Source organism: Linepithema humile, chromosome 2 (genome assembly GCF_040581485.1).
Source record: "Linepithema humile isolate Giens D197 chromosome 2, Lhum_UNIL_v1.0, whole genome shotgun sequence".
In the NCBI taxonomy this organism is placed as follows: Eukaryota; Metazoa; Arthropoda; class Insecta; order Hymenoptera; family Formicidae; genus Linepithema; species Linepithema humile.
In genome coordinates, this window is record NC_090129.1 from 26,991,893 (window position 1) to 27,004,597 (window position 12,705).

Sequence of the window (12,705 nt, forward strand, 5' to 3'; positions counted from 1 at the left end):
GGTGTAAGTAAAGTACACATGCTAATCTTTCGGTGGTTAGTAAAATTTAAACCAAAAAATAAAAAAAATTTTTGAAAATTTACCGACAATGTCACCTCAAAGAATTATATCTTTTATATCAAAATTATACTGCTTTAATCTGCAAAACAAGAGTATGTGCCGAAGAAGAGCGTATGAAACAATAATGGAAAACCAAAAAAATAGAGCTTAGAGACTTATTTTCAAAATGCCATATTTTTCCAAATTTATGCAAAGCATGCGTGCAATATAGAAGAATAAGGTAAAAAAGAGCTATAGATTAGTTCCCGAATTTTGGGATAGAGGCGCTATACAGTTCTCAGTGCTATCTGTCATATACAGAATCTTTTAGGTTAGTTATGTGTGTTAGTTGTGCGTGTGTGTGTGTGTTTGTGTTATGTGCTACAAAACCCGGCTAAAAAAAATGGGTTGAAGGCACTCTGAAGGATAAAAAAGTGTATGTATTATACATAAATTTTGCAACATTTTTGCAAACATTTATATTATTTAGTTACATACATTCATATTCTAATTTCTGTAAAATACTTTTATTCATGTGCTTCATGTGTATATATTATGTATATTATGTGCTCCATATTATGTACATTCACATCAAAGTATCTATGTAAAAAGTTAATATCATTTTGTATATTGTATATATTTTTATAATAAATGTATATGTCATATAACTTATTTATAAAGCATGAAATATAAAGGTATTTTTAGTTTCTTGTATCATTTGTAAAAAAATCTTGATAAAAAAAACACTAATTTTGTGACTTGCAATAATCTGTTTCAATATATACTTCTTTTAAATACTTACAATTAGCCTTATTTTATGCGTTTACCTTGGTATCTAAAATACACATCAAAATATAAAATTAATTTCTAGTTCAGTAGAAAAAAAACATTGTAGTCTTACAACAGAGAGGAATGGTAAAATATCATGTATATGTAATAACAAATAAATCACTTTTCCACTGACATTATACACAACTTTGCAGAAATAAATTTATTCTGTGAATTTTGAATGTGTAGTGCAGTTTAAAACACACAGTCGAAATATGTCTATATTTTTAAAATAATAGTTCTGATTTTTCATGAATCACAGTGGTTTTATAAAATGTTCAATTTTAACAGTTTTTATTGGACTGTACTTTAGACAATATTATATTTTGACATTTCTCTCTGTTGTAAGACAAGAATGTTTCTTTTCTACTGTAATAGAAATACATTTTCGATTTTGATACGTATTTTAAATACCAAGTTAATCACATAAAATAAAGCTAATTGTAAGTATTTAAAAGAAGCATATAATGAAACAGATTATTGCAAGTCGCAAAATTAATGTTGTTTCTTTTATCAAGATTTTTTTACAAATGATAGTCACAAAAAATTAAAAATATCTTTATATTTCATGCTTTAGAAATAAAAAATATGGCATATATCATATACATTTATTGTAAAAACAATATACAAAATGATATTAATTTTTTACATAGATATTTTGATATGAATATAGATAATATGGAGCACATAATATACATTATATATATATACATATATATACATAAAGCACATGACGTAATAAAAGTATCTTACAATAAAAAATAAGACAAGCCAGAGGCGATCCAACGTATCCTAGTGATGTAGAATTAAAAAAGCCAGAGGCGGTCTAACGTATCCTGGCAATGTAGAAATAGAAAAGTCAAAAGCGATCTAACGTGTGCTGGCGATGTAGAAATAGAAAAACCAGAGACGATTTATCGTGAGCTGATAATTTTTCATAAATATTGTCAGAGGCGATCTATCGTAAGCTGATAATTTTTAATAAATATAGTCGAAGGTAATTTAACGTTAACTGACAATTTAAAAAAAAGAGAGCCAAAGACGATTTATTCGTGAGCTGGCAAATTGTAAGAAATATTGTCAGAGGCATTCTATCGTGAGCTTGCAGATTTTAAGAAATACGTATTTCTTTTAGTTAGTAATTTACTACACGTGTGGTCTGTTTATGTTTTATCGGATAATTTATAAAGTCAATGCGAGTAACTAACAAGTAAAGCTACCCAACTGTCACTCACCAATCGGAATAAAACTTTGCACACTTATAAAGCATGAAAAAATAGTGAACACGTATGTTTTCATTTTTCTTAAAAACACTTTTTACCCTCTCTACCGTATATAGGCAATATACAAATCACCACATGCATCATGACCGGTATACGGACATCTCAAATAAAAAAACCTAACTTAATTCAATATGACTATCAGTGAGTATACCAAGGTTTTTGGGGTCGTTGAATCCGAATCTGTGGTCAAAATAAAAAAGTTATGACAAATCCCGATAACTTTTCCAAAATTTAGAATGAAGGAACTAATATGTCTGACCAACTCGATATTCTAATTTTGAAATTTTAATATCATAATTGGATTCAGCGACCCCAAAAACCCCCGAGTAACAAGTTTCAGGCAAATCCGATCAATTTTTAAAAAATTGCCCGCCATCTTGGATCCGCCATTTTGAACTTTTTTATTTTGACCACAGATTCGGATTCAACGACCCCAAAACCAAAAACCTTGGTATACTCACTGATAATCATATTGAATTAAGTTAGGTTTTTTTATTTGAGATGTCCGTATACCGGTCATAATGCAAGTAGTACGATTTGTATATTGCCCATATACGGTAGAAGGGGTAAAAAGTGTTTTTAGGAAAAATGAAAACATACGTGTTCACTATTTTTTAATGCTTTATAAGTGTGCAAAGTTTTATTTCGATTGGTGAGTGACAGTTGGGTAGCTTTACTTGTAAGACGCGCGATACTCAACCTCAGGAACATATCACAAATGCAATGAGATCATAAATATAAGACAATAGATTTCCACATCACCTAGATACTATTATTGACGCGTCCTTCTTAAATGGTTTCCCCAGTAGGTCTATTCCACTATCGAAGAATGACTAATAAGAACAATTTATGATTTCTCTAGAAAGAAAATTTCTATTGAACACGCTTAGAAAAAAAAAATAATAAGGAAAAATTGCAGAAACATTAATTTGATTTTTTCGGCCGTTTACATTTGTTAGAAATTAAATCATTTTAATATCAGAAATTAATAAATATTATATGTATGTATGTATGTATGTATGTATGTATGTATACATGTATATACATGTACATATGTATTTACGTATGTGCGTATGTATGTATTTGTATATAATAATGCAATTGTTTTGACTTTTCGATTGTTTCTCAACGGTTTCTCCGTGAAACGTGCATAGTAAAGTCTCGTTATTCTTATTTAGAGTGAGTTTTATTGTGCATATTTATAAAGAATTTTGTGTCATTGTGCATACTTGAAGTTTTCTGTGTGTGTTTTCTGTGTGAGTTTTCTGTATGTGTTTTCTGTGTATACTTTTCTTCTTCATCTCTAGTTTTAGCGGGAAGCATGGCCAGTACCAGTAAACAAAGGTATGAGCAACATTATGATAAGATATGGGAGGATAGTTTCTTCGCATTTATTTGTAATAGAACGGTTTGTTTATTATGCGGTTATCAGCCTTCTCTCAGCCTTAAAAAATTTGTAGTTGAAAAACATTATAAAAGTAAACATTTAGAAGAGTATTCTAAATATGTGAGTCAAGAAAAATCGGATTTAATTGAGGGATTAAAATTAGTTTATAAAGAAGGTTGTGATTTAATTTCTAAATTGAAAATAATACATGCCAGATAGCAATGCCTGATGATCAGATCTCATCACGTCATGATCTTCAGATATTTATCGCAAAATTATGTATATCTTGTGATCATATTATGATGATACATATCATGAGCACAAGTTAACGTGCACATGAGGAAAAATGTGAGCTCACATATTGATGTTAAATTGTCAACTCATGATAATCACAAACTGATTGCAATAATTAATTATTATGTGTTATAAATTTTGTACGTTCAATATTTTCGTCATTATTATAGAACTCAAGCGCATGATCTCCGTGATCCATTTTGCATGATAAAATGTGTTTTATGTGTTTATGTATTTGTTTATATATGTTTATATATGTTTTATGTATTTTTAAATATGAAATAATATTTTAATAAATATTACAAAATTTTTAATGATTAATATATATTAATAATAATTAATAATATAAAAATACAAATAATATTAGGATATTGCTCTTCCTTATTAAAATAATGATCGTGTTGACATCAAGTTAATAGAGCAGGAGCCGGATCGAGTTGCTCAAAGGTTCATTTTATTAAAAATTGTTACATACGTTTCGGCCAAGGGATGTGGCCATCTTCAGTGTAAAATAGACAACAAAAATAATTTAGTACATAAGAAGAGAAGCGTTGATAAGAACAATTAATATACAAACGCTCTCCGAATGTGGTTATGATTTAGGAAACGCATTCTTTGATACTACGGTTCGTACATTTTTTGTAGTTAGTCTTATTATATATACGTGAAGCCATGGACCATCTTGAACGGCCCATCAAAATTGTGTAAAGAGAAATTAAAAGTGTGACATGTGTCCTCGGCAGTAAGTGGGATTCGACAGTTTTATAAATATTTCTGTTTCATAAATTTGTTTATGTCGCTCTAATGCGCTTATATTGAGTGTACAATTAAAATGAATAGAATATACATAATATTCAATAACGAAAAGAAAACATCTAATTTTATTATAACCTAACCTAATCTAACCTAAATATCAAAAAAACATAATCATAAAATGAACTCATAAATCACAATAAATGTGAACATACATTGTCGTCATGTTCTGAACTACATATGACATACAAAATGCAATATTAGCTTGAACCTCATGCATGTACTCATATGTTATTCTTTTGTGCACTTTTATGGATATCATGACATGTCTGCGTTCTGAGCAGCCCAAAATATGAGCCCGCATCTGTGTCTATTCTTGTCCTCATGTTTGTAAGATATATGAGCACAATATGATCTCAAAATGCATACATTTTCCTATCTGGGATTTTCTAAAAATGCAATTACTGCATCATATGCTATTTCGCCTCTCATTGCTAAATATTTTAAATCCTTTACGGAAGGTATTTATAAAGAATTATCTCATTGAAGCAGTAAAATCATTTGGGAATTCTTTAACCCTTGAACAAGCTGCTAGTATACCATTAAGTAACAAAACAGTAGCATCAAGAGTTATTAATATCGCTTCTTCTATAGAAGAAAAATTAAAATATTTATTAAAAACTTGCTCATATTTTTCATTGTGTTTAGATGAAAGCACCGACAATCGACATGTGAGTCAATTGAGTATTTTTGCTCGAATCGTACAAAACAATTTCTTACATGTCGAGGAGCTTTTAGATTTCGTACCACTGCACAGTACAACAACAGGTGTAGATATTTTCAGAGCCATTGAACAAAGTCTTAAAAAGTTAGATACTAATTTTCTTAAATGTTCGGCTGTTGTAACAGATGGCGCAAAAGCAATGACAGGTTCAAAAATTGAATTTTTAGGTCAAATAAAGCAGCGAGGTTTAAAGTTTCCTATAATCCATTGTATTATTCATCAAGAAGCATTATGTAGGAAAGCAATTAAATTGTCCATTGCAATGCAAACTGTCACTAAAGTTATTAATGTCATCAAAGGTGGTCACAAATTTCTTAATCATAGAAAATTCCAATGCTTTCTCCAAGAGCATAATACAGTTTACACAGATGTGCCTCTGTATTGCGAAGTCCGATGACAGTGCCGGAAAATGCTTAGAACAACAATTCTTTGCTATAAGAAAAGAAATCTACCTTTTCTTGCAATGTCTGTTGCAAAGTATCAAGAATTTAAATTCTTCTTTGAGAATTTAGATTTTCTTTGCGAGCTCGCTCTTATTACTGATTTGACAAATCATTTGAATATTTTAAAATCAAAACTGCAAAAGGCCGAACAAACTATATCTCAATTAGTTAGTCATGTCGACTCATTTCGTAGAAAGTTAATATTAAATAATAAAAAATCAATTAGAAAAGAATATTTTTTATTTTTTTCTATCTTGTCAAATTCTTTTTGAAGAACAAGGTACAAATTGTGATTTTAGAAAACATCTTTATTTAATTAATTTATTGATAAGTCAGTTTGATAAATGTTTCAGTGACTTTGAAATGCTTCGAAAGGATTTAATTCTTTTTAAAAATCCTCTTATTGTTCAAATAGAAGAACAAAACTTAGAATTTTAGGCAGAACTTTGTGATTTACAAAGTGATTTTTTTCTTAAAAACACGGCCAGAAAAAGAGGTAGAATTTTTTCAAATGTTAAATGTATCAAATTATCCAATTCTTAGAAATTTCGGTCTTCGAATTTTTTCTATGTTTGGATCCACATATTTATGTAAATCTTCTTTTTCAAAAATGAAATACATAAAAGCAGACAAACGTTCTCGTTTAAATGATGCATCATTATCTTCGTTGATGCGAATTAGCTCTTCTAATATTCCTGTGGATATTTCATCCCTTGTAAACTTGTGCAAACGGCTAAGAAAATCAAATTAATGTTTATACTGTGTTATAATGTTTTCAATAGAATTTTTCTTCATAGAGAGTTTTCTTCATAAATTCAATTATTTTTATTGTTAGTCATTCTTCGATAGAGGAATAAGCCTACTAAAAAAAAAAACCACTAAAAAAAAACGTGTCAACAATAGTATCTCACAGATGATGTGGAAATCTACACGGAAAAAAAATTGTTGCCACCGCAGCTAATCATAGTGTAAGGTTCTCAAATAAAGTCACTCTGGTATCAGGATATATAAAAAAAATAATTGTTTAATAAAAGATCGAAATATCATAAGTGAAAAAACAAGAGATATTAACAATAAAATAATGAGTTGATAGTCGATAAGTATTATAGATTGATTTCGCAAACTTCGCACAAATGCTAATGTTCTCACCAAAAGTCGAACAATGTTCTGAGTCCTTTTTCTAATGGAGTATTTTATCGCCAAATCGTCTTTTACACTGTCTTCTCTTTTCCTTTTTATTTTCGGAGCTTCTTGAGTACTTATGCCTCGCTTTAGCGTTTGCACCGACTTTTATATTCGCAGAGAAGCGACCTCCTTTATTATTGTCATAATCATATACACCGAAATTTTACTAAATACATAATAATGTTTTTCCTGCATTATCGACGGCAATTTTCGGATAATTCTTAAGAATCTTACAATAGTTAGCTAAAACTGTGTTTGCTGCCATAACTATAAATTTCTAAACTACAGCAAAACGGTTTGCTATTGGACCTAATACGTAAGATAAATAGCAAAATATGCATGTCTGTTAGGATCAGGTCATATAACAACATAAAAATAGCTATCAGGACTAACCGATATGCATATATATAACATCGTTTTATTAAGCCGGCGCGAGCAGCGCTGCAGCAGTAAGTGAGTTAGTGATAGAATGAGACAAAGAAAAAACAAAAACTAACGCAATGACCTATATGCCATTGCCTCGCATAGTGTGTTTTGTCGCGTGCTATTTGTGCACATCGTGCCGTTATAGACGTTATGGCATCGAATACGGCAATTCATCTGCTGACTGCATGGGGATTTGCTGAAGAAATAATAGAACATTTCATAACCCACACAGCACAAAAAGTGTTAGGCACATGTCCAGCATATTCCATTTGGAATATTTGTAACATGCCAGAAATATTCCAGATCGTGGAATCCATGTTCTAGAAATGTGTTGGGAATGTAAAAATGTCCACGGAAATGTCCTAAAAATTTTCACGTAGTAGGTATGTTCCTTTTGGTATATGCTTTCCACATTATTTCCACGTTCCTTCCACGACATTTCCACGTTCCATTTACACGTTCTTTTCACATTTCTTCTACATGAATTGAACATGAAAATGACAAAATTTATTATTTATCTGTGATAAAAATATATTAGTACAAAAATGGAAAATTGATATATACTGTAATATTAATCAATACATATCAATATATATATATATATCAATACACGTCCGCACAATTTGATAGCTTCTTTAAAACTGACAGACTATTGTTATTTACAAACAAGCATCTCCTTGAAAACGAATCTTCTGCTCTTTCTATAAGACTGACAGACTACGCTTGTTTACAAACAAGCATATCTCGAAAAATATAAGTTTTATAAAAAAATATTTCAAATAAAAGTTGTAGAGTTTTAAGTAACGCATTACATGGCAATGTTAGTGTGACCTTGAATAGTATTGTTAAAGTCACGTAAAAATTACTTTGAAATTTTTAAATGGAAACCCTTATTTTTATTGTATTTTCTTGTAGCTGACTTCGAGAGCTTTTCAAAACGCTATAATAAGTTAATAATCTAAGACTATTATTAGATAATTATTATTCTCTACTATTATTTCTCGTCTCCTTGCGGTGACGCGTTCAGTGTGAATAAAAACGATGCTATTCTTGAGCTTACCTTGTGTCGCGTCATAACGCGACGGATGACGCAACGCGTGACGCGCTCAGTGGGAATTTATCCTAGGTATTACAATCTCAATACTAAGTATTGAGCCTCAATACTTATTTTCCGTAAGGGTTATTACAGATATTATTTATTAATATTTATGTTAAACTTGTATATGATTGTACATACATTTGTACTCACATGTGATTACAGTTTTGCTATATCGCTGCTGCACATAGGCGCCCGCAAAGAGGGGCAAGAAGGGGCATTTACCCCCCTCCCCCTGGAATATGACTCTTTAAATTTTTTAAATGAAATATTACATTGCTCGATCCTCAAATAAAAAATAATAAAATTTTTATAATTTAAATAATATGAATCTTGACTTTAAGCTACACAGGTTTTTCACTGTTTTTTTATTATAACAGAAAATTATGTGTAAACATAGCCTCGAGGATTTTAGACTTGCCCCTACCTAGACAAATTTCTGCGGGCGCCTATGCTGCTGCATATGCTCAACTTTTTAACCTTTTGTTGAAAAGATTGTAATTATAATTTCTATATTATACAGGGTCCGAAAAGTGCAGGAATCCCTTAATATTTTGGAAACTGAGCATTTTCGAAAGAAATGTTCCATACAAAAGTTGTAGGGTTTTAAGAGGATGCTGGAGTGGCAGCCGAACTCCGACGCGAAAGCGCCATCATTTCGATGGTACTAAAAATGAAATGACATTATCGGCATAGCCTACGCCGCGTAGGTCCGTGTGTACGCATTTGTTTGTAGTGGTAACTCTTTACACTAACGTGTGGTCTATGTACGTGTGTCATCGGAAGTTTGTAAACAAACGATGCTTGTGCTTGTTTTCTCGACTGAAATTTCGTCGCAAGGCTACAATATAATGTCCGAGAAGACATAGGCGTATACAAGGTGTCAAATAAATATGAACTAAATATGACAAAATAATAAATGAAAAATATACATATAATACTATATATATCACTGAAGAAAAATGTCATATATACTTTTCTTATTTTTATCCTTATGTAATAAATACAAAATAACTAATTAATCAATATATATATATATATATATATATACACATATATTGAATAAACAGTTATCTTTATTTTGTATTTTATGTGATAATGACTGAAATAATGAGAGTATATATAATTTTAGTTACATAAAATACAAAATAAAGATAACTATATTTAATATGTATATGTATGTATTGAATAATTAATTAACTTATTTATTTATTTTGTATTAATTACGTAAGAATTAAAATAGGGAAAGCATATAACATATTTTTCCAATTAGATATATAATATTATACATAAATTTTTCAAATCAAATATTTTATCATATCTAATTTATATCTATTAGACACCTCGTATAAGTCTATTTCGTCTCGTATGTACATCATACAGCCATACAATAGAATTTCAATTGCGAGAAAAAAGGTTAAATGACCTTATAAATTATCTGATAAAACATAAACAGACTACACGTAGTAAATTACTAACTAAAAGAAATACGTATTTCTTAAAATCTGCCAGTTTACGAATAAATCGTCTTTAGCTCTCTTTTTTCTAAACTGTCAGCTGACGTTAGATCGCCTCTGACAATATTTATTAAAAATTGTTAGCTGACGTTAGATCGCCTCTGACAATATTTTTTAAAATCTGCCAGTCCACGAATAAATCGTCTTTAGCTCTCTTTTTTCTAAACTGTCAGCTCACGTTAGATCGCCTCTGACTATATTTATTAAAAATTGTTAGCTGACGTTAGATCGTCTCTGGCTTTTGTAATTCTAAATTGCCAATCCACGAGAAAACCGCCTCTGGCTTGTCTTATTCTGTATTGCCAGTCCACGAGAAAACCGCCTCTGGCTTGTCTTATTCTGTATTGCCAGTCCACGAGAAAACCGCCTCTGGCTTGTCTTATTCTGTATTGCCAGTCCACGAGAAAACCGCCTCTGGCTTGTCTTATTCTGTATTGCCAGTCCACGAGAAAACCGCCTCTGGCTTGTCTTATTCTGTATTGCCAGTCCACGAGAAAACCGCCTCTGGCTTGTCTTATTCTGTATTGCCAGTCCACGAGAAAACCACCTCTGGCTTGTCTTATTCTGTATTGCCAGTCCACGAGAAAACCGCCTCTGGCTTGTCTTATTCTATATTGCCAGTCCACGAGAAAACCGCCTCTGGCTTGTCTTATTCTATATTGTAAGATATTTTTATTACGTCATATGCTTTATATATATAATGTATATTATGTGCTATATTATCTATATTCATATCAAAATATCTTTTTAAAATGACATTATTTTGTATACTCTTTTTACAATAAATGTATATGATATATGCCATATTTTTTATTTCTAAAGCATGAAATATAAAGATATTTTTAATTTCTTGTGCCTATCATTTGTAAAAAAATCTTGATAAAAGAAACAACATTAATTTTGCGACTTGCAATAATCTGTTTCAATATATGCTTCTTTTAAATATTTACAATTAGCCTTATTTTACGTGATTAACTTGGTATTTAAAATACGTATCAAAATCGAAAATGTATTTCTATTACAGTAAAAAAGAAACATTCTTGTCTTACAACACAGAGAAATGGCAAAATATAATATTGTCTAAAGTATAGTCCAATAAAAACTGTTAAAATTGAACATTTTATAAAACCACTGTGATTTATGAAAAATCAGAACTATCATTTTAAAAATATAGACATATTTCGACTGTGTGTTTTAAACTGCACTACACATTCAAAAATCAGAAAATAATTTTATTTCTGCAAAGTTGTGCATAATGTCAGTGGAAAAGTGATTTATTTGTTATTGCATATACATGATATTTTACCATTCTTCTATGGTGTAAGATTACAATGTTTTTTTTTTTACTGAATTAGAAATTAATTTTATATTTTGATGCGTATTTTAGATACCAAGGTAAACGCATAAAATAAGACTAATTGTAAGTATTTAAAAGAAGTATATATTGAAACAGATTATTGCAAGTCAAAAAATTAATGTTTTTTTTTATGAAGATTTTTTTACAAATGATACATACAAGAAACTAAAAATACCTTTATATTTCATGCTTTATAAAGTTATATGACATATACATTTATTATAAAAATATATACAATATACAAAATGATATTAACTTTTTACATAGATACTTTGATGTGAATATATATAATATTGAGCATATAATATACATAATATATACACATGAAGCAGATAAATAAAAGTATTTTACAGAAATTAAAATATGAATGTATGTAACTAAATAATGTAAATGTTTGCAAAAATGTTGCAAAATTTATGTATAATATATACACTTTTTTTATCCTTCAGAATGCCTTCAACCCATTTTCTTCAGCCGGGTTTCCTAGCACATAACACACACACACGACTAACGCACACATAACTAACACACACATAACTAACCTTAAAGATTCTGATGTATATGACAGATAGCACTAAGAACTGTATAGCGCCTCTATGTCAAAATCCGGGAACTAATCTGCTGCTCTTTTTAACCTTATTATCGTCTATATTGCTCGCATCCTTTGCATAATTGTAATTCGCGACGCATTTTAAAATTACATCTCTGAACTCAATTTGAAAGGTTTCCTGTTAATCTTTGATATACTCTTTTTCGGCCAGCACACTCGTTTTGCATGTACAAACTGTATAATTTTTATAAAAAATAAATATTTATATGCATCGACAGCTTGTCGGTAAAATTTCCAAATTTTTTTCTTTTTTTCGTTTTAAAACTAGTGCTTGCCGATGTATTAGAGTGTGTACTTTAATCACATAAAAGGATTTGTAATTCTATTGAAGCAATAAAAAATGCCGTGTTAATTACAAAATTGAAACTCGATCGGTAAGAAAGTGTAAATTCAGCATCCTCTTAAATGGCGCATTAGACAAAAATATTAGTGTGACCTTGGCTATTAAGGTCACGTAAAATCATCTTGAATTTTTAAAATGGAACTCCCTATTTTTTATTGCATATTCTTGTAGTCAATCTCAAGAGCTTTTCAAAACGCTATAATAAAGTTATTTTTCATTAAGAACTTTTCGAGTTATGAGGCTTGAAAGTTACGGTAGAGTAAAAGAGAAAGAGAATGAGGTAATGCGCTCAACATGCTTCATTCTCTCGCAATATTATTTGATCATAGTTTATAGTAATTATGAAGATAAATTATATTC

The 12,705-nt window shown here is 29.9% G+C and overlaps 1 protein-coding gene and 1 pseudogene across 2 annotated transcripts in view; both read left to right on the forward strand.

Annotated features, from left to right (window-relative positions):
* LOC105669082 (RING finger protein nhl-1-like) overlaps positions 1-12,705 on the forward strand; it is a 29,488-nt gene that overhangs the window by 3,146 nt on the left and 13,637 nt on the right. The window lies entirely within an intron of this gene.
* On the forward strand, positions 319-6,532 carry LOC136997701 (protein FAM200A-like; annotated as a pseudogene).